The 18,140-nt window shown below is 46.6% G+C and overlaps 1 long non-coding RNA gene across 1 annotated transcript in view; it reads right to left on the bottom strand.

Moving 5' to 3' along the window:
• Positions 1 to 17,937, bottom strand: part of LOC140495001 (uncharacterized) — a 60,085-nt gene extending 42,148 nt beyond the window's left edge. The window contains exon 1 of the long non-coding RNA XR_011964058.1: positions 17,849 to 17,937. This is a non-coding gene — a long non-coding RNA (uncharacterized lncRNA). The remainder of the gene's footprint in view (positions 1 to 17,848) is intronic.
• Between the last annotated feature and the right edge of the window lie 203 nt (positions 17,938 to 18,140).

Below are 18,140 nucleotides of genomic sequence, written 5' to 3'. Positions count from 1 at the left end.
CCTGATTGGATTTACAGCAGACTGTTTTTGCATTGAGAAGAAAACAGAGTCCGTTGCGATGGGGAATGGAAACCTGTACATTGCACTAAAAAGGAGATAGAAAGAATTCATTTACCGAAAATGATTTCCATAGACTTTAAATCTTCCAACATATTCCTTGCTTTGGGTGAAATTATAAAAATAAGTCAACATGTTCTGAAGTATAAAGAGACATTATTTACAGAGTAATGGATGAAAAGAAATACTGATGAATAAAAGAGAACTGATTGTGCCAAGAAGATCATGGGAGTGTAGTTTATTCATACAATCTTTCATGCTTGCTGACCTACATTATGATGGGGGCCTTTTTAAATAATTCAAGGAAACATGAGGCTGCTACTTTGTTAATATCACAAAGCTAGACTTTCCAGGCAGATATTTGCAACAAGAACCAATGACGTGTCTGCATTGATACAATGATCAGTTTGTATTCTTCCTCTAATTAAAATGGAACAACACAAGAAAGCTTGAACTGGGACAGCACAGTGGGTCTGTGGTCAGCACGACTGCCTCACGTCACCAGGGACACGGGTTCAATTCCAGCCTCGGGCTACTGCCTGTGTGGAGTTTGCGTATTATCCCTGTGACTGTGTGGGCTTCTTCCCACAATCCAAAGATGTGTAGGTTCGGTAGATTAGCCATGGGAAATGCAAGGTTACAGGGATGGGGGGATGGGATGGATTCTTTGCAGGGTCTTGGTGGGCTAAATGGCCTGCTTCCACACAGGTGGGATTCTGTGGAGGGGAAAAAGTAATCTGTGTTGATCCTCAGTGGGTATGTGTGTGTAAGGATGTGCCTCAGACTCCTACAAGGGAAGCATCAACGGTGAGGCGATCTCTCAGGTAGAGACTGACAGAGATGACTGCCATGTAAGGAAAAAAGCACAGTTAGGTCATTTGTTGATTGAAAATGAATGCATTGGCCCTACTGGAGCCTCACTCTAGATATATGATGATTTGGTCCTGTACGCATTATTTGGTGTTTTACTGATTTCTCTTTCTAGGTCTCTGAGCCAATCAAAACTTTTCTTAAAGACTTTCAAAATGGCATTCTTTCAGCCTTAGTCTCTTTTCCATTTAATTTATTCAACTTTACTGTCCGTGTTTCTCCGAAGGAGAAAAACACAGTCAAAATGGTAAATGAGACATTGCATATTCGAAATTATTGCAACAATGGGAGGCACGGTGGCTCAGTGGTTAGCATTGCTGCCTCACAGTGCCAGGGTCCCAGGTTCAATTCCAGCCTTGGGTGACTGTCTGTGTGGAGTTTGCACACTCTCCCCGTGTCTGTGTGGGTTTCCTCTGGGTGCTCCAGTTTCTTCCCACAATCCAAAGATGTGCAAGTCTTATGAATTGGCCGTTCTAAGTTGCCCATAGTGTTAGGTGCATTAGTCAGAAGGTAATGGGTCTGGGTGGGTTACTCTTCGGAGGGTCAGTGTGGACTTGTTGGGCCGAAGGGCCTGTTTCCACATTGTAGGGAATCTAATCTAATTTATACCACAGGAGGAAAGGGTCCTGATTGGTAGGCAAGCTGGCCTACCGTCATTGAGATCTGCAGCTCAGAGATAGGCCCTTCAGCCCATTGTCAAATTAAGCCATTGATTCTAATTCCATTTTCCAGCACTTGGCCCATTGCCTTGTGTGCCTTGGTGTAAAATAAGTGTAAAACAACCTGAGTCTGTCCAATCTCTCTGCGTGGCTAAAATTCTCCAGACCAGATAACATCCCTCTGTAAATCTCTTTTGGATTCTCTCCAGTCCTATCAGGTCCTTCCTATAATGTGGATTCCAGTACTGCACACTATACTCTAGCTGTGGCATAATCTCCCTCCACTTAAACACTACACCATGTATTCCATGGCCCTTCTTAACCACGTCATCCACATGTCCTGATACCTTAAATGACTGGTGTATATGCACACCAAGGTCTCTCTGATCCTGGGTTCTTCCCAGAGTTCATCATGCCTTGCCTTGTTTATCCTGCCCAAGTGCATCACCTCACACTTATCTAGATTGAATTCTATTTGCTGCTGATCAGCCCACCTGACAAGCTGCCTATCTTCTCATGTAATCTAACACAATACTCCTCACTATTTACCACCCCACCAATGTTTGAATTATCCATCAATTTACAGATTAACCATCCTACACTCAAATCTAAATTGTTTAGATATACCACAAAGAGCAACAGCCCCAACTCTGATCCCTGCAGAGCCCCACTGGATGCAGGCTTCCTGTCACAAAGACATTACCCTCTCCTTCCTGTAACTTAGCCCATTCTGGATCCAACTTGCCAAATTTCCTTTGATCCCATGGGCTCTTACCTTTGCTATCAGTCTCCCATATGGGAACTTATCAAGAGTTCCACATAGACTACATCAAATGCATTGGCCTCATTTACTCACCTGGTTGCCTCTTCAAAAAAATTCAATCAAGTTGGTCAGACTTCCCCTTAACAAAACTACATTGACTCTGCTTGATTAATTCTTGCCTCTCCAAGTGTAGATTACTGTTCCTAAGAATTGCTACCAAAGTTTCCTCAGCATTGAGGTGAGACTGAAAGGCTTGTAGCTTAGATTAGATTACTTACAGTGTGGAAACAGGCCCCTCGGCCCAACAAGTCCACACCTACCCGCCAAAGCGCAACCCACCCCCCTACATTTATCCCTTCATCTAACACTACGGGCAATTTAGCATGGCCAATTCACCTAACCTGCACATTTTTGGACTGTGGAAGGAAACCGGAGCACCCGGAGGAAACCCACGCAGACACAGGGAAAATGTGCAAACTCCACACAGTCAGTCACCTGAGGGGGGAATTGAACCCGGGTCTCTGGCGCTGTGCTAACTACTGTGCCATCGTGCCACCCATGGTAGCTTCCTCTTTTATCACCTTGTCTCTTCTTGAATGGTGCCATAATTGGCTGTCCTCCAGTCCTCAGGCACTTCTCCTGTGGCCAGATCAGAATCAAAAACTATTGCCAAAAACTCTGCTACTTCCTTCCTTGCCTCACTCAACTTAGACTGGTTGAGCTGTGACCATAGAGAAAGTAACAGGTAACCATGGGCTTCCTAAGCTCCTGGCATTTGTAGATGGATGTTTATCACTTCTAGCAAGTTGGAAACTCATTCCCTGCAAAATAAATGGAACAAGCTGAATATTATTTAAATGGCAAAAGACTGTGGAACACTAAGGACAGACAGATTTGACTGTTCTTGTCCATGAATAACAAAATGCTAGCATCCAAGTAGAGTGGGTAATCAGGAATTAAAACAAGATGTTGGCCTTTATTTCAAAGGAAATGGAGGATAGATGGAGACTGTTTTGGTTAAAACTAAACAAGAAATTAGTTCAATCACAGCTGCAAGACCAAACACTTTTGACGCCTTATCTCAGGAAATATACACTGGTATTGTAAGTTGTCCAGAGAAGGTTCATTAGGCTGACACCAAGTATGGAGAGACTGTGTTATGAGGAAAGGTTGAGAACATAGAACATAGAACATAAAATGATACAGCGCAGGACAGGCCCTTCGGCCCTCGATATTGCGCCAACCTGTGAACTATACTCAGCTCGTCCCCCTACACTATCCCAAAATCATCCATGTGCTTATCTAAGGATTGTTTAAATCTCCCTAACGTGGCTGAGTTGACTACATTGGCATTTCACGCCCTTACCACTCTCTGTATAAAGAACCTGCCTCTGACACCTGAGTTAAATCAATCATCCCTCAATTTGTAGTTATGCCCCCTCATACAAGCTGACGTCATCATCCTAGGAAAAAGACTTTCATTGTCTACCCTATCTAAACCTCTGATCATCTTATCAGTCTCTATCAATCCCCTCTTAGCCTTCTTTCCAATGAGATCAGACTCAAGTCTCTCAGCCTTTCCTCATAAGACCTTCCCTCCAGACCAGGCAACATCCTAGTAAATCTCCTCTGCACCTTTTCCAATGCTTCCACATACTTCCCGAAATATGGCAACCAGAACTGTACACAATATTCCAAGTGTGGCTGCATTAGCATTTTGTATAGTTGCAGCATGATATTGCAGCTCCCGAGCTCAATCCCTCTACAAATGAAACCTAACACACCGTATGCCTTCTTAACAGCACTATCCACCTGGGTGGAAACTTTCAGGAATCTACATACATGAACTCCAAGATCCCTCTTGGAGTTATTCTTCCCAAAGTGCATCACCTCACATTTATCTGCATTGAACTCCATTTGCCACTTCTCAGCCCAATTCTGCAGTTTATCCAAATCTCCCTGCAACCTGCAACATTCTTTCAAACTGTCCACTACTCTACCAACTTTAGTGTCATCTGCACACTTACTAACCCATCCACCTATGCCTGCATCCAAGTCATTTATAAAAATGACAAACAACAGTGGTCCCAAAACAGATCCTTGTGGCACACCACTAGTAACCGGACTCCAGGCTGAATATTTTCCATCAACCACCACTCGCTGCCTTCTTTCAGAAAATCAGTATCCAATCCAAACTGCTAAACTACCCTCAATTCCATGCCTCTGCATTTTCTCCATCAGCCTAACATGTGGAACCTTATCAAAGGCTCTACTGAAGTCCATGTATACCACGTCAACTGCCCTACCCTCATGTACATGCTTGGTCACCTTCTCAAAAACTCAATGAGGTTTGTGAGGCACGACCTGCCCTTGACAAAACCATGTTGACTATCTGAAATCAAATTGTTGCTATCTCAATGATTATAAATCTTATCACTTGTAATCCTTTCCAAAACCTTTCCTACAACAGAAGTAAGGCTCACTGGTCTATAACTACCCAGGTCATCTCTACTGCCCTTCTTGAACAATGACACAACATTTGAAATCTTCCAGTCCTCTGGTACTAAACCTGTAGACAATGACGACTCAAATATCAAAGCCAAAGGCTCTGCTATCTCCTCCCTAGCTTCCCAGAGAATCCTCGGATAAATCCCGTCCAGCCCAGGGGACTTGTCTACTTTCACTCCTTCTAGAATTGATAACACCTGTTCATAACGAACCTCGATCCTTTCTAGTCTAATATCTCGTACCTCATTCTTCTCCTCTACAATATTCTCCTTTTCCTGAGTGAAACCGATGAGAAATGTTCATTTAGCACCTCTCCGATCTCCACAGGGTCCACACTCAACTTCCTACTTTTATCTTTGACCGCCCTATTCCTACCCTAATCATCCTTTTATTCCACACATATCTATAGAAAGCTTTAGGGTTCTCCTTTATTTTAGTTGCTAAAGACTGCTCGTGTCCTCTCTTTGCTCTTCTTAACTCTCTCTTTAAATCGTTCCTAGCTGATCTGTAAGTCTCCATCGTCTCATCTGAACCATCTTGCCTCATCAACACATAAGCCTCCTTCTTGTGCTTAACAAGAGATGCAATTTCTGTAGTAAACCACAGTTCCCTTACCTTATCACTTCCTCCCTGCCTGACAGGGACATACCTATCAAGGACACGCAATATCTGCTCCTTAAACCAGCTCCACATTTCCATTGTCTGCATCCCCTACATTTTGCTACCCTTAGGAAACTTGACAGGGTAATTACAGATAGATTGTTTCCTCTTGTGGGAGAGTCTAGGACCAGAGGGCATCATCTCAGAGTAAGGGGTCACACATTTAAGACAGAGAGGAGGAGAAATTTCTTCTCTCAGAGGGTAGTGAATCTGTGGAATTCTTTACCACAGAGGGCTGCCGAGACTGGGTCATTAAGAATATTCAAAGCTGAGAGAGGTGGATTTTTAATCAGGAAGGGAATCAAAGGTTATGAAGAAAAGGCAGGAAAGTGAAGATGAGGATTATCAGATCAGCCATGATCACACTGAATGGTGGAGCAGACTATGGGCTGAATGGCCTACTTCTACTTGTACACCTTATGGTCTTATGTTGAAGCCTTACACTTTTTTTTGAGTAACACAGGAGATTGGAAAGCGTATAGTTCTCACCTGGTTTCTCCACAGTGTTATTTTCTTCCCTTAGGAGTAAGATGGATCAAACAATAATGTGGGTTCTTTATTTGAAGGTAAGGCTATTTACAGATCATGTTCTTTGGGATCCAAGTATAATACATATGGTCTTGATTATTTGTTCGTACAGCCGTCAAGTCATGGGACTAGTACCTGATATCTTAATGAAATAGACTACGATTAACAACAATTTATTATAGGCAAAAACAATGACTGCAGATGCTGGAAACCAGATTCTGGATTAGTGGTGCTGGAAGAGCACAGCAGTTCAGGCAGCATCCAAAGTGCAGTGAAATCGACGTTTAGGGCAAAAGCCCTTCGTCAGGAATAAAGGCAGAGAGCCTGAAGGGTGGAGAGATAAGCTAGAGGAGGGTGGGGGTGGGGAGAAAGTAGCATAGAGTACAATAGGTGAGTGGGGGACGGGATGAAGGTGATAGGTCAAGGGGAGACGGTGGAGTGGAAGGTGGAAAAGAAGATAGGCAGGTAGGACAAGTCCGGACAAGTCATGGGGACAGTGCTGAGCTGGAGGTTTGGAACTGGGGTGAGGTGGGCGAAGGGGAAATGAGGAAACTGTTCAAGTCCATATTGATGCCCTGGGGTTGAAGTGTTCTGAGGCAGAACATGAGGCGTTCTTCCTCCAGGCATCTGGTGGTGAGGGAGCGGCGGTGAAGGAGGCCCAGGACCTCCATATCCTCAGCAGAGTGGAAGGGAGAGTTGAAATGTTGGGCCACGGGGCGGTTTGGTTGATTGGTGCGGGTGTCCCAGAGATGTTCCCTAAAGCACTCTGCTAGGAGGCGTCCAGTCTCCCCAATGTAGAGCAGACCGCATCGGGAGCAACGAATACAATAAATGATATTGGTGGGTGCGCAGGTAAAACTTTGATGGATGTGGAAGGCTTCTTTAGGGCCTTGGATACAGGTGAGGGAGGAGGTGTGGGTGCAGGTTTTGCAATTCCTGCAGTGGCAGGGGAAGGTGCCAGAATGGGAGGGTGGGTTGTAGGGGGGCTTGGACCTGACCAGAAAGTCACGGAGGGAACGGTCTTTGCGGAAGGCGGAAAGGGGTGGGAAGGGAAATATATCCCTCGTGGCAGGGTCTGTTTGGAGGTGGCGGAAAGGTCAGCGGATGATTTGGTTTATGCAAAGGTTGATAGGGTGGAAGGTGAGCAACAGGGGCGTTCTGTCCTTGTCACGGTTGGAGGGGTGGGGTCTGAGGGCGGAGGTGCGGGATGTAGATGAGATGCATTGAAGGGCATCTTTAACCACGTGGGAAGGGAAATTGCGGTCTCTAAAGAAGGAGGCCATCTGGTGTGTTCTGTGGTGGAACGGGTCCTCCTGGGAGCCGATACGGCAAAGGCGGATGAATTGGGAATACGGGATGGCATTTTTGCAAGAGGTAGGGTGGGAAGAGGCGTAATCTAGGTAGCTGTGGGAGTCGGTGGGTTTGTAAAAAATGTCAGTGTCAAGTCGGTCGTCACTAATGGAGATGGAGAGGTCCAGGAAGGGGAGGGAGGTGTCAGAGATGGTCCAGGTAAATTTAAGGTCAGGGTGGAATGTGTTGGTGAAGTTGAGAATTGCTCAACCTCCTCGTGGGAGCACGAGGTGGCGCCAATGCAGTCATCAATGTAGCGGAGGAAGAGGTGGGGAGTGGTGCCGGTGTAATTACGGAAGATCGACTGTTCTATGTAGCCAACAAAGAGACTGGCATAGCTGGGGCCCAATACGGGTGCCCCTTAGGTCTGGAGAAAGTGGGAGATTCGAAGGAGAAATTGTTAAGGGTGAGGACCAGTTCGGCCAGACGAATGAGAGTGTCGGTGGAAGGGTACTGTTGGGGACGTCGGGAGAGGAAGAAACGGAGGGCTTCTAGGCCCTGATCATGGCGGATGGAGGGGTAGAGGGATTGGATATCCATGGTGAAGATGAGGCGTTGGGGGCCAGGGAAACGGAAGTCTTGGAGGAGGTGGAGGGCGTGGGTGGAATCTTGAACGTATGTGGGGAGTTCCTGGACTAGGGGGGATAGTTGTATTGAGGTAGTTAGAAATGAGTTCAGTGGGGGAGGAGTAGGCTGAGACAATGGGTCGGCCAGGGTGGTCAGGCTTGTGGATCTTGGGAAGGAGGTAGAACCAGACAGTGCGGGGTTCCCGGACTATGAGGTTGGAAGCTGTGGGTGGGAGATCTCCACCCCTCACAATTCCTCATGCACCACACGTGACATCACTTGCGCCCCTCACATCATCGCTGATTACACACGCTCAGTGACTTCTGCCCCCCATACTGCCGTGTTTGCCACCACTTCCGCCCCATCAAAGCCACTCACCTGCATTCTGCTGACACCCACCCCACAGATCCCACTGTCACCATCCCCGCCCCCCAGAACCCTGAGGGGAACACACCCCTGTTCTTGATTCTACCCCCATTTCCCCCACCATCACACCCACTCCAGTTACAGGCTCTGCCCCCACTCCCAGCTCCACACCCACACCGGGTCCCAGCTCCCAGACCTGCCGAGTTTTCACCATCCCCCCAGACCTCCCACTCACTGAGGACGAATGATCACCTTCATCCCCCTCCGTCCACGCATCAATGAATTTAATACACGCCGTGACATCGAACAATTCTTCCGTCGCCTCCGCCTCCGAGCTTACTTTCACAATCAGGACTCCCGCCCACCTTCCGAGGACCCCTTCGCCCACCTCCAACACACTGCATCCACCTAGACACCCAGCGCTGGCCTATTACCTGCCCTCGACCTCTTCATTTCCAACTGCCACCGGGACATTAACCACCTCAACCTGTCGTCCCCCCACCCCACTCCAAGCTCTCATCCTCAAAACGCACAGCCCTCCAATCCCTCTGCTCCAATCCCGACCTCACCATCAAGCCAGCAGATAAAGGGGGCGCAGTGGTAGTCTGGCGCACTGACCTCTACACCGCTGAAGCCAAACGCCAACTCAAGGTGACCTCTTCCTACCGCCCCCTCGACCATGACCCCAACCCCCCATCACCAAACCATCATCTCCCAGACCATACAGAACCTCATCACCTCAGGAGATCTCCCACCCACAGCTTCCAACCTCATAGTCTGGGAACCCCACAGTGCCCGGTTCTAACCTCCTTCCCAAGATCCACAAGCCTTACCACCCTGGCCGACCCATTGTCTCAGCATGCTCCTGCACCACTGAACTCATCTCTACCTACCTCGACACTGTCCTATCCCCCCTAGTCCAGGAACTCCCCACATACGTTCGAGACACCACCCACGCCCTCCACCTCCTCCAAGTCTTCCGTTTCCCCGGCCCCCAATGCCTTATCTTCACCATGGATATCCAATCCCTCTACACCTCCATCCGCCATGATCAGGGCTTCCAAGCCCTCCGTTTCTTCCACTCCCGACGTCCCCAACAGTACCCTTCTATCAACACTCTCATTCGTCTGGCCAAACTGGTCCTCACCCTTAACAATTTCTCTTTCCAATCCTCCCACTTCCTCCAGACCAAAGGGGTAGCCATGGGCACACGTATGGGCCCCAGCTATGCCTGTCTCTTTGTTGGCTATGTAGAACAGTTGATCTTCTGTAATTACACCGGCACCACTCCCCACCTCTTCCTCCGCTACATTGATGACTGCATTGGCGCCACCTCGTGCTCCCGCGAGAAGGTTGAGCAATTCATCAACTTCACCAACACATTCCACCCTGACCTTAAATTCACCTGGACCATCTCTGACACCTCCCTCCCCTTCATGGACCTCTCCATCTCCATTAATGACAATCAACTTGACACCGACATTTTTTACAAACCCACCGACTCCCACAGCTACCTGGATTACACCTCTTCCAACCCTATCTCCTGCAAAAATGCCATCCCGTATTCCCAATTCCTCCGCCTCTGCCGTATCTGCTCCCAGGAGGACCTGTTCCACCACAGAACACACCAAATGGCCTCCTTCTTTAGAGACCGCAATTTCCCTTCCCACGTGGTTAAAGATGCCCTCCAATGTATCTCATCCACATCCCGCACCTCCGCACTCAGACCCCACCCCTCCAACCGTAACAAGGACAGAACGCCCCTGGTGCTCACCTTTCACCCTACCAACCTTCGCATAAACCAAATCATCCGCCGACATTTCCGCCACCTCCAAACAGTCTCCACCACCAGGGATATATTTCCCTCCCCACTCCTTTCCGCCTTCAGCAAAGACCGTTCCCTCCGTGACTACCTGGTCAGGTCCACACCCCCCAACAACCCACCCTCCCATCCTGGCACCCTCCCCTGCCCCGCAGGAACTGTAAAACCTGTGCCCACACCTCCTCTCTCACCTCCATCCAAGGCCCTAAAGGAGCCTTCCACATCCATCAAAGTTTTATCTGCACATCCACTAATATCATTTATTGTCTCCGTTGCTCCCGGTGTAGTCTCCTCTACATTGGGGAGACTGGACGCCTCCTAGCAGAGTGCTTTAGGGAATATCTCTGGGACACCCGCACCAATCAACCACACCGCCCCGTGGCCCAACATTTCAACTCTCCCTCCCACTCTGTCGAGGACATGGAGGTCCTGGGCCTCCTTCACCGCCGCTCCCTCACCACCAGACGCCTGGAGGAAGAACGCCTCATCTTCTGCCTCAGAACACTTCAACCCCAGGGCATCAATGTGGACTTCAGCAGTTTCCTCATTTCCCTTTCCCCCACCTCACTCCAGTTCCAAACTTCCAGCTCAGCACTGTCCCCATGGCTTGTCCTACCTGCCTATCTTCTTCTGTCCACTCCACCGTTCCCCCCCCCCACCTGATCTATCACCTTCATCCCGTCCCCCACTCACCTATTGTACTCTATGCTACTTTCTCCCCACCCCCACCCTCCTCTCACTTATCTCTCCACCCTTCAGGCTCTCTGCCTGTATTCCTGACGAAGGGTGGCAGCTTGGACCAAGGGCCTGCCAGGAGCGGAGAGTCACTGATTTGAGCTTTTATAATTGAAATCAGAGAGAAGACATTTCTGGGAAAGGAGGGACATCTTTTTATTTCCGTCCAGCTATATAAGTCAGTGTTATCTCAACCCGAGACCCTACCTTTGCAGGGCCTCCTACCCAACCACCTCCTCTAACCTTAAAGTCCAGGGACACATCAAGTAAGCTTCTCTTCTTTTTTTTTAGCAGGGATGGCAGTGCAGGGAGAGCAATGTTCCTCCTGCATGATGTTTGAGGGGAGAGATGCCATTAGTGTCCCATTCAAGTATATCTGCAGGAAGTGCATCCAACTCTCACTCCTCCAAGACCATGTTAGGGAACTGGAGCGGGAGCTGGATGAACTTCGGATCATTCGGGAGGCAGAGGCTGTGATAGATAAGAGTTACAGGGAAGTAGTTACTCCTAGGCATGAAGAAAGCTGGGTGACTGTTCGAAGGGGGAGAAAACAGTCAGTGGAGGGATCCCCTGTCATCATTCCCCTGAAAAATATGCATACCGTTTTGGATACTGTTGAGAGGGACGACTTACCAGGGGTATGCAGTGGGGCCCAGGTCTCTGGCACAGAGCCTGTCCCTGTTGCACAGAAGGGAAGGAGGGAAAGGAGGAGAGTGTTAGTTATTGAGGACTCAATGGTTAGAGGGTCAGATAGAAGGTTTGTTGGGAACGAACGAGACTCGCGGTTGGTGTGTTGCCTCCCAGGTACCAGGGTCCGTGATGTCTCGGGTCGTATCTTTGAAACATCGATCTTACTACTCCTCAGATGCTGCCTGAACTGCTGAGCTCTTCCAGCACCACTAATCCAGAAGTAATTTATTATAATCTGCCCTTAAAGATCAATGTCATCGGATCACAACATATGGCAATAGCTTAGCCAATCGGAGTTGACCTACCAATCGATCAGCACTCCTGTAATAAAAATTATTGTGATCATTCAAACTTTGGTATTTTTGTTTCTGTCCTGATATGTGCAAGATTAAAAGCTTCAGCCATATGTCTCTCTTCCCAGTCGGATTCAAGATAAAAATAAATTAGTGTCAACAACTAACTATGGGAAGAATTTTCCATGGTTTAAATGTGATTTATTTGGAAGCTGGCAATTCCTATCCTAGTATAGTTCCAGGTTTCAGGAATTTCAGGTATGTACTTTGCTTACTTTGCTGTTGTTCTCCTCACAGTAGAGAAAGAACGGAGAAGATTTGATAAGAGAGAGGAAACGCTTTGAATTATGACCAATTATATTGAAAAGCAGAGAGCATAGATTTAAGGTAATTCTCCTACAAATCAGAGCAGACCATGAGGGAATTTGTTTTTGTATAGTGGCTGATTAAGATATCAAATGTACTGCTGGATAGAAAATAGATACCTTTATCAACTCAAAAGGAATTGATAAATAAAGTGAGTTGAGACTTACTGCCATTGATACTAAGTACCACATTTGACTGAGTGTGGCATCAAGGAGTCCGAGCAAAACTGGAGTCAAAACTTTCACTGGTTGGAGCCACACCCAGCATGTGATGGGGTTGGTTAGCTCAGTTGGCTGATATCCAATGCAGAGTGATGCCAACATCACAGGTTCAGTTCCTGCACCAGCTGACTCTCCTTCTCATCAATTCCCCATGTCTAAGGCATGGTGACCTTCAGGTTAAACCACCACTACTTGTCTCTTGCTCTCTATTTCTCTCTAATCAGAGAGCAGCCTGATGGTTTGATAAGACTGTGGTGAATTTACCTGGTACGCAGAATGATGGTTATATCTGCTGGAGGTCAGTCATCTCAGCTCAAAGACATCTCTGCAGGAGTTCCTCATGGCAGTTTTCTAGGCCCAACCATTTTCATCTCATTCATCAATGACCTTCCCTCCACCATAAGGTCAGAAGTGGGGATGTTCACTGATGACTCAACAATGTTCAGCACCATCGTAACTCCTCAGATACTGAAGCAATCCATGTTCAAATGCATCAAGATCTGGACAACACGAGGACTTGGGCTGACGAGTGGCAAGTGATATTCATGCCACACAAATGCCAAACAATAATCATCTCTAATAAGATAGAATCTAATTGCCCTTGACAGTCAATGGTGTTACTATCACTCTTCCCCAAAGTCAACTTCCTGGGAGTTACTATTGACCAGAAACCCAACTGAACACACCATATAAACACAGTGGTTTCAAGAGCAGGTCAGAAGCTAGTATTACTGCGACAAGTAACTCATCTCCTGACTCCCCAAAGCCTGTCCTCCATCTACAAGGCACACGTCAGGAGTGTGATGGAATACTCTCCACTTGCCTGGATGGGTGCAGCTCCAAAAACACTCAAGAAGTGTTGACACCATCCAGGACAAAGCAACCCGCTTTATGAACACCACATCCACAAGCATCCACTCCCACCCCACCACCGACGCTCAGTCGCAGCAGTGTGTACCATTTACAAAATGCACAGTAGAATATGTCACTGTTTCTTCAGTGTCACTGGGTCAAAATCATGGAGTTCTCTCCCTAAGGGTATTGTGGGTCTACCTACAGTATGTGGATGCAGCAGTTCAAGAAGGCAGGTCACCATCACCTTCTCAAAGAGAACTAGTGACAGGTAATAAATTCTGGTTCAGCCAGCGACAACTGCATTCCAGAATGAATTAAAATGTTAAAATAAAAGAATAAAAATGTCTTGCATTTATTACTTACACAACCACACAAATTCCCAAGGCAATATGCAGTCAATGACACGCAGTCACTGTTGTAATGTAGGAAATGCAACAGCAAAAACAAACAGCAATGTGGCCACAACGTTGGGTATTTTAACATTAATGCCTCTCTTTGTGTGTCTTCACCCACTCTTTCTCATCCTTCTTTGGGGAATAATAAGGAGGCATTGGAAGGATTCACAAACTGATTATGAGCTTATTAATGAAAGACATTATGAATGCTCTATCCATGGCCAGCAAACGTCTAGGAGTTGAACTCCAAATCCTGGCCCAGAGGTAGAGAAATTACACTGACCCACAGTTATTTGTTATTTTGTTTGTTGAGGGATAGATATTCAGCAGGATGCTAAGGATGGCTCAACCTGATTCCCTTGAAAAATCGGTGTGGGATCTTCTTTATCCACACAAGGGTGGAAGCTGGGGGCTACAATTCAAAGTCTCACCTGAAAGATGGAAAAATTGCAGGGGTGTGGGCAAGTGCAAGACATCAACTGGACTGCTCTTCAAAAGTGTAAAGGTAAGGTCACCATAGTCCTATTGGACTATTGGGCTGCTCTCTCATTCAGAGCGTGGTGATGGTTTAACCTGAGGGTCAATGCAAAAGAGTAGTTGCAGAATCAATGGGCCAAGTGGCCTCCTTCTGTGCTATCCTGCAGTTCTATGATTCTGCAAAACAAAGATCACATTGTATACAGATTGGATTACTTGACATAATTTAGATCCAAGGATCCCATAGGATTACAATAATAAACTGCTTTAATAAACTTCACCAATGAATTGGATCCAAGTAATCTTTGTTTCTATTACAGCTCATATATTGTGTGGATCAGCCCTGGAACTGTCAATGCCACACTGGAACAATCAACAACTGTTTTGTGCTCCTACTTGAGATGGTCTCCGAATTGTCCTTTAATGGGGCATTGGATCCTGATAAAGACAGAGATTAAGTGCTCACAGTTCATTATTTGCTGGAAATGTACAATGTGCTGCTGTGTTTTGACTAACTAGATACTCGGATATTCAATTCAATGATAGCTCGAGAAGTACAAGACATTTGTACAGAGAACACAATGAGCATGATTTTAACTCTCCCTTGCCATATGAGAAGACATGAAGATGCAGGTGTTGGACTGGGGTGGACAAATTCAGAAATCACATGACACCAGGTTATAGTCTAGCAGGTTTATTTGAAATCGCAAGCTTTCGGGGCACTGCTGGTTGGACTATAACCTGTTGGATTATAATCTGGTGTCATGTGACTTCTGACTTCTACCACGAGAGAAGGGAGCATGGGATCCAATCGCCTCACCAGCCCATGGGACATTAGACTCCTTCACCAATTTTGAAGTTGGTGGAGGTTAGAATCATAGAACAACACAAAATAAATGGAAGTCATTTGCGTCTCCTTGCCTGTGTCAGGTCTTTGAAGGAGTGATTTTACAATAACAGCCATCTGAGCTGAAGACTGTTCCAATTCTGATGCAGATAAGTGTTTTGTGGAGATTCCTCTTGTGGTCGGTGCTACAATTGCCAAAGGGTTTGTGAGTTTGCAAATGCAGATAAAATGCTCCATCACAGAATCACTACAGGGCGGAAGGAGACCTTTTGACCCATTGTGGTTGTGTCAGCTCTCCACATGGACAGCCAATTAGTGCCACTCTTCTCCCCGTCACCCTGCATACTGTTCCTCTTCACATCGCCTTCTAATTTCCTTTTAAATTCCTCAATTATCCAATATAGTGTGTGATAAAAAGTCACTGTAGTCCCACTCTCTCATTACAGTGAAAAGATTGGTGATGGTTTAACGGGAGGGTCACCAGGTCTCAGGCAAGAGAAGTTGAGAAGGAGAGTCCTTCATGGTAACCTCAGACAGTGAGGAAGTAGCCAGCAACAAGGCTGATTCAATCAATGATAATATAGTATTGCCAGAGTTTGACTAGCTCATGAAGATTGTCAGAATTTTGCAGATTATTCTGACTCCCTATTTATCAATGCATAAGGGCAGCACGGTGACTCAGTAGTCAGCACTGCTGCCTCACAGTGCCAAGGACCCAGGTTCAATTCCAGCCTCAGGCAACTGTCTGAATGGAGTTTGCATGTTGTCCCTGTGTCTGTGTGGGTTTCCTCACATCTTCGGACCATGGGCAGATTCGGTGAATTGGCCATGCTAAGTTGCCCACAGTTTTCACGGATGTGTAGGTTAGGTACATTAGTCAGGGGAAATGTAGAATAATGGATCTGGGTGGGTTGGAGGGGTGGTGTGGACCTGTTGGACTGAAGGGCCCATTTCCACACTGCAGGGATTCTAATTCTATATCCTTTTTATACAGATCATCAGGGTTTCACTTCCATGAAAATGGGCAGATTTAGCTTCTAGGTGCTCAGGTATGAAAACAGCAGGAGAGAAAATGACAATAACTCAGAAACAGACAGCTCAACTATGATTGATAGTACATTCAGACAAAGATTGCATTGCACCAGAATTTCACTGAGGTGAGGTGCATCACAGCTGGGGGACTCAGGCATCATTTGAACCGAGTCAGTGAAGCTCAGGCTGTAACAACCCACCTTGACACAATAGAGTGTTGAATGAGGACTAGGAAGCTGCGTTGTGAGCTGCAGCTCCCGTGTAAGTAAGGAAAATGAGAGATGTGATCAGGTCAGGAAAGAGGCGAGGAGATAAAGAGGGAATGGGAGATGGGGCAATCATATGGAAGCAGAGGAGGAGGGTGAAGTATTCAGGTGCATGTGGAGTCAGAAGGGGCACTGCTGCTCCTTCTTCAGTTGTTTGTCTGAAAGCACATCTGACCTGTAACATTGCAACCTCCAGAGCAAGAGGTGGTGAATTCACCCCAGCCAGAATAGGGCTGAAACCCTATTGTTGTTGGCACCAATCTGATCCACAGTAGCTTTTTATTTCTTATTCATTCATGGCATTTATTGCCCATCCTTAATTGCCCAGCGCGCAGTTAAGAGTCAACCGTATCACTATGGGTGTGGAGTCACACCATTTAAGGGTGTCAGATTTCCTTCCCTAAAGGGCATTAGTGAACCAGATGGGTTTTCCCTGACCATCATAAATGGTTTCATGGTTACCATTACACTCTTATTTATAGAGTCATAGAGTCATAGAGAAGTCCAGCATGGAAACAGACCCTTCAGTCCAACCCGTCCATGCCGATATGCCAACCCATGCCATGCAGATATCCCAACCCAATCTAGTCCTACCTGCCAGCACCCGGTTCATATCCCTCCAAACCCTTCCTATTCATATACCCAAATGTCTCTTAAATGCTGCAATTGTACCAGCCTCCATCACATCCTCTGGCAGCTCATTCCATACACGTACCACCCTCTGCGTGAAAAAGTTGCCCCTGAGGTTTCTTTTATATCTTTCCCCTCTCATCCTAAACCTATGCCCTCTAGCTCTGGACTCCCCGACCCCAGGGAAAAGACTTTGTCTATTTATCCTATCCATGCCCCTCATAATTTTGTAAACCTCTATAAGGTCACCCCTCAGCCTCTGACACTCCAGGGAAAACAGCCCCAGCCTGTTCAGCCTCTCCCTATAGCTCAAATCCTACAACCCTGGCAGTATCCTTGTAAATCTTTTCTGAACCCTTTCAAGTTTCACAACATCTTTCCGATAGGAAGGAGACCAGAATTGCACGCAATATTCCAACAGTGGCCTAACCAATGTCCTGTACAGCCGCAACATGACCTCCCAACTCAAATTTCACCATCTGCCAAGGTGGAATTTGAACCTAGTCCCCCAAGACATTACTTGGTCTCTGAATTAATAGTATAATGAAAACAGCACCAGGCCATCCCCTACCCTACAGAGCATGTGATCTTTAGTAATATGGCAGGACCACTGACTCCTGTCTCAAAAAGAGCACATGATTCCTGCTCAGGATTTGGAGGGTTCGATTTTCCTGCTCCCCGGATGTTGCCTGAACTGCTGTGCTTTTCCAGCACCACTCTACTCCAGAATCTGGTTAGTGTCCTGTGAGAGAGCACTAAATGGGTGAACTTCAAGACCAAAGTTTCCAATAAAATAAAAGCTGCTTAGTCCACTAATAATCGCAATAAGTATTCTAAGCCAAGCAGAAAACATTCTTCAGAAACAAAGCTGCTTTTCAGATTTCTACTTACTGAAAGTGATTGGTGTTCATTCCAAAGGCAAATCTGTCCACTTAAGGGGTATTTGAGCCTCAGTCTAGACATGCCCATGTTGTTTTGACTCAACTCAGCAAATATTTATTGAATGCACTGTCACAAATGCACTGCTGCTATCCCAACCGTCGGCAAGGCAACCAAAGACCAATAAGAGAAGTACATGTTAATCAAATCCCAGGGTCTGTGGCAATGCTTTGTTTAAACAAAGGGTGTTCTTGTATTAGGGTTTTGTCCTTTATACCATGTGTGACACACTACAACTACTCTC

This window comes from Chiloscyllium punctatum, chromosome 2 (assembly GCF_047496795.1).
Source record: "Chiloscyllium punctatum isolate Juve2018m chromosome 2, sChiPun1.3, whole genome shotgun sequence".
In the NCBI taxonomy this organism is placed as follows: Eukaryota; Metazoa; Chordata; class Chondrichthyes; order Orectolobiformes; family Hemiscylliidae; genus Chiloscyllium; species Chiloscyllium punctatum.
This window is presented reverse-complemented; position numbering and strand designations above follow the sequence as displayed.